This window comes from Pinus tabuliformis, chromosome 9 (genome assembly GCF_031772625.1).
Source record: "Pinus tabuliformis cultivar Carrire ecotype Pingquan chromosome 9, CPIR1, whole genome shotgun sequence".
Classification (NCBI taxonomy): Eukaryota; Viridiplantae; Streptophyta; class Pinopsida; order Pinales; family Pinaceae; genus Pinus; species Pinus tabuliformis.
Window position 1 is genome coordinate 126755093 of NC_142307.1, and position 5150 is coordinate 126760242.

The 5150-nt window shown below is 36.3% G+C and overlaps 1 pseudogene; it reads left to right on the plus strand.

The window, feature by feature from the left end:
- Positions 1–1744: 1744 nt before the first annotated feature.
- LOC149147420 (histone H2B.3-like) lies at positions 1745–2165 on the plus strand (annotated as a pseudogene).
- Positions 2166–5150: the final 2985 nt, after the last annotated feature.

The window sequence follows — 5150 nt, forward strand, 5'->3', positions numbered from 1 at the left end:
TTTCTACCGATGGACATCTCAATTGTGGGCTAGCTGCCTTGCATTTTTTGTCTCTTCACCTCTTCTTCGCTTGCCTCTTTGTGAGATTTCCTCCCAACTCTTTTTGACGGCCTCTTGATTGTCTCATCTTCTGAGGATCAAGAAATCTCTAGAGTCTTATTCCTTGTCATCTTTACATAGGATTAGGGGCTAGATACATCTCTTGGAGTTCTTTTTTGGAGAGGGCATATTTCCTCGTGTTTTTTATCTTCTTCCATAGAATGGCTTGTTGTTCCTCCTCTTCTTCTGCTGGATAAAGGTGTTTTTCTGATGTACTGAGTATTTCAAAGGGATTGGTGGATATGTTTGCTCTTGGAGGGACTGTGCTCCCCTCCCCTTATACTATGGGTGGAGCACTGCTCCTCGTGGATGCTCCTTTCCCTTTGATTCCGTTGTTTTGCTTAGCTGATGCTGATTTCTGGACTTGAGTCCATTGTTCTCCTTTCGAGTTCTCAGCCCCCTCCTTTGATTTCTTTTTACAATGCCTGGCAAAGTGCCCATAGTCATGGCAATGCCGACATTTAAATGGGAGTTGCTCGTAATCTAACACTTGAATGTGAGACAAATCAACCATTATGAGCTTTATAGCTTCACGAAGCCCTTGCTCCAGGTGAACTTCTACACAAATTCTCATGCAGGAGTATTGGTTCCTCGTTTCTGCTCTATCAATGTATTTGTCGAGTTTATTTCCTATGGTTTCTAAGGATTTGGGGTTCCAACAATGCACAGGTAAATGTGGCAAGCACACCTAGACGGGGACAACCGAGGGCACATCCTGAGTCGGATCGAAGTCCAAAGTCCATTGGTTCAGGTACAAACCCTAAGGGCCCATGAAATATGGGCCATTTCTGAATATGAGATTCTTGTCCTCTATCGTTTCAAATACGAAGACAAAGAAGCCTTTTCCGACGAAATGGCTTTTGATTCCTTCCTTGACAAGAGGTTGCCAGTTCCTTTGCACCGAGCCATCTACAGCTTTAGGCGAGTGCCATAGCTTAGTGAACTACCCAATAAGCCCTCGTTATGCTAGGTTCAGAGCTAATCTGCAGGGTTCTTCAATCGGCAATGCAACTGTGGGGATGGTTTCCATTCTTTTGACAAACTTCTGCTGGTTTTCATTTCTTGGACGTTTATTGCATGCCGCTACCAATTTCTGAAACGCGGATAGCTCAAGTGGAAGGGGAGGGTCAAGCTCGAGGCCCCCCTAGGGCCATGGCAGTGTTACGACACACAAAAGCTCACAATGTCAGCGTCATTGCTCCTCACTCCCATACAATCCATACAATTATACAATAGCAAAAGATTTAACAATATATTCAAAAAGCTTATTTATAACTTATAACAAAACTCTTTGTAATTAAAAAAAAATTAAGTTATATTCAAAATACTTATTTATAGCTTATTACAAAACTCTTAGAAATTTAAAAATAAATTAAAAAATCCACCACTAATAATTAAATTCATCAAAATTTGAAAAAAAAAAAATTGTATTTTAATAAAACTTGTTAAAACCAAACATTAATATTTGATTTTATATTCAAAATACTTATTGATAGTTTATCCAAAAACTCTTCGAAATTAAAAAATAAATAAAGAAATCCATTGTTAACTTATAACGAAACTCTTCCAAATTAAAAAAAAAAAATCATCCTCATCAGCCTATTCTTTTATGTGGGCTCAGGTTCGAGTCACGATAGTGGCATCAATGGCCCCGAAGGCCGAGAGGAGACCCGTGGCTGGAAAAATGGCCCATGGCGGAGAAATCCGCCTTAAGAGAAAATAAGCCTTCGAATTCGGAGAATAAGCTTTTAAAGGAAGGAAACAAAAAGAGCAAGAAGCACAAGAAAACTGTGGAAACCTACACGATCTATCTCTTCAAGGTTCTGAAGCAGGTCCATCCAGAAATGGGTATTTCCAGCAATGCCATGGGAATCATGAACAGTTTTATCAATGATTTATTTGAGAAATTGGCGAACGAGGCATCCAGACTCTCTCGCCTCAGCAAGAAACCAACTATTATTTCCCGAGAGATCCAGACAGCCGTAAGACTCGTTCTTCCAGGGGAGCTCGCCAAGCACGCTGTGTCTGAGGGTACTAAAGCCGTTACAAAATTCACCAGCGCTTAGAGTCCGCTCCTCTTTCGATGATTTCTTTTAAATTGGTGTAGGGTTTTATAACCAGGGGAATCGCATTCTGGTCTGTCTGCATCACAATTTTTGCATTTTCTCATTTTTGGTTCTTTTGAGGATTTCTTTTAAATAGGTGTAGGGCTTTATAACCGGAATCGCATTCTGGTCCGTCTGCATCACAATTTTTTGCAATTTCGGTTCTCTGAAATGGATTCTTATTCTTAGTCTTTTTCTCTTGAATTGCTTTTGAATTGAGTTTTACAAATTCCTTTAAAGATTTGAAGCCAATATGATAAATTTATTTTCTGTTTATCTGAAAAACTTGCAGTATCTTTCTTTGATATGCAGAATTGGTACATGTAGCATCTGTTGTTCAACCGTGCACATGAAGGCCCGGCTCTGATAGGAGGATATTTTTAGGGTTACAGTGGAGAAGTGGTAAGAGAATTGGTCTGTTGACCGGCATCCATTTTCTCTTTTTAAACCTAAATAGTAATACGAAACCCAATACTCTAGATGCTCAGAAGCTTAGAAGTACATGCATTCAATAAAAGGCTCTCCATGTGACATGGATACAGAGAATGTGGTAGGAATTTGGCAGCAGATAATCTTGTTTGTAATTTGATTGATCCTGTTCAGTTTTCAATTGATATTTTAATTTGATTGTGAGATCCCGAAAACTTCTAAATAATATTTTCAGATGGTTGGAATTAAGTAATTTTGCACGGCGGAAGTTGAAAATTTTGAATTCCTACTGCAAAATGTGAGCATAGCCGGACTATTCGAACTCGGGACGTAGCTTGACCTGTCGCCACGAATAACGACCAGGATGGAGGAGGCCCGAAATTTTGAATACCTACTGCAAACAACATAATGTTTGGTTCTCCACATAATGTCTTTAAATGTAACCATGAAAGTTTTCGCCGCATAATATATTTAAACTTAAGATTTTTGACTGTTAATATATTTTAAATTTGAGTATAAAGAGGGTATGAACTTTTTCACAATTATTCATAATTGAAATTTGAGTATAAAGAGGGTATAAACTTTTTCACAATTATTCATAATTGTAAAGAGATATTATATATTATTTCGAATATCAAAGTCTTTACCATTAGTTATTACTACATTGAGTTCTTTAAATATAGATTTGCGTTATAACAATAGAATATTAATTTGAACAAAGTTTTTAAAGGTAAATATTTGAATTCAAAGAGAGTTTATCTTGTGTAGATATAAAGGGAAAATTAAATAGGTAAGGGTATTTAATTTAGTTAATAAATATTTTTTATTTTTATTTTTTTTCAATATATAAGAATTAATATAAATTTATTTTAAGTTTAGATTTTAATCTAAGCATTTCATTTTTTTAGTTTTGTACTTTTAAAAACATGTATATTATAAGAAATTTGATTTCTTTTTGTATTTGATAAATTGAAATTTAAAATAAATCTATATTGGTGTGATTTTGATGATGATGATGATGGTTAACCTCCACTAAGACCAAACTTTGGTCTATCGGACCTAAAGAAACAAATTATTTAGTTTGATTTAAGATTTTATTCCTATGCTCAAAATGTTTGGAAAGAAGTCTTCCGAGCTCACTGTAATTTTGACAACGTAAAAAGCTAGGAAGGTGAGTATTGCAACAAAGATTTTGAAACTGAGATCTAATGTGGTTGTATGTGGGGCACTCTAAGAGGAAGTGATTTTCATCCTCGATGTTCATATTCTCACAGAGATGGTAGAACCATTCCATCGATGGTGTTTTAGGAATTTCCCAACAATCCGTTTCACTATGGAGCTCATGAGAGTTCGTTCTAATCTTGGCTATATTAATTTTCTTCTTTGAGCTAGTTAAAAAAGACAGATACTTTTGATCTTCTAGGGTGGGGTTGATGACCTCCTTATAATATCTTAATTTTCTTTTAGCAGCAAAATCTTTGTCACACCACATTTTTTCTTTGAACTTAGAAGTAAAAATATTTTTAATGTTATTAATGTTTTGCAATGCAACATTCTCATCGATCTCCCAATGGTTTAATCAGGCCCTGGTGTCTTTATACCAACCTCGTTTGAGCCTGTTGAGGCCTCGAAAATCGCTGCAACAACATCGGGGATAACCACCCGGTCCGGACCTTAGTACAGCTCCTTTTCCGTTTGAAGTAGTGGCTCTGACTAGGGATAATGGGACCAGTTACCCGAAAATAAATAAACGGGATGGATGGATGATTATAAACTACGCTAGCGATGAGCGAATAACTAAAACTATCAGCAAGAATATAATAACTATGATCTACCCCGGGGACTTATTGAGCTTTTAAAGTGCAGCGCTTGATGATCCGTATCTATAAACGGGCATGTAGATGACTCCATTTGACAGACATGGATGTTATTCTGTTCATGATTGCTATGCCTAAATAGTTAAGCAAAGCGATTAAGGCGATATTACCACACTTTATCATTTATATCATTGTCACATGCATGATTAAAAGAAAAGGCAAATCGTAAAACATCCAATAGTGGAATGAATAAAGATCTGCTGTTACAGCGCATGCATATAATCAACAATAGCAAGAATAATCACATAACAATTCATATAAAAGGAATGAATTCAGACATAGATAGAAATACCATATGAGCTGCTTGACATTCCCAAATATCAATCGCTATTTGTAGTTCTTCCTTCAACGCAAAAACATCCTCAACAACGACAATAGTGCACAATTGCATAAAGAAGCTTCCTTGTTAAATTAAGAACAATTGGCCCAGTTTCATAAAAGAATATTGACTGAAGCACAATAGTGCAAACTTCAGTTTTTTAAGTCTGTTACAAAACTTTACGACCCTTTCCAAAACAACGAAAGGGTCTATAAATACTAAACTAATCTAAGTATCTAATAAACAGAAATCCTACATAATTGGCATCAATAACTTATGATCCTATTTCCCAGAGCGATCTGGCAATCGGCGGTATGATTC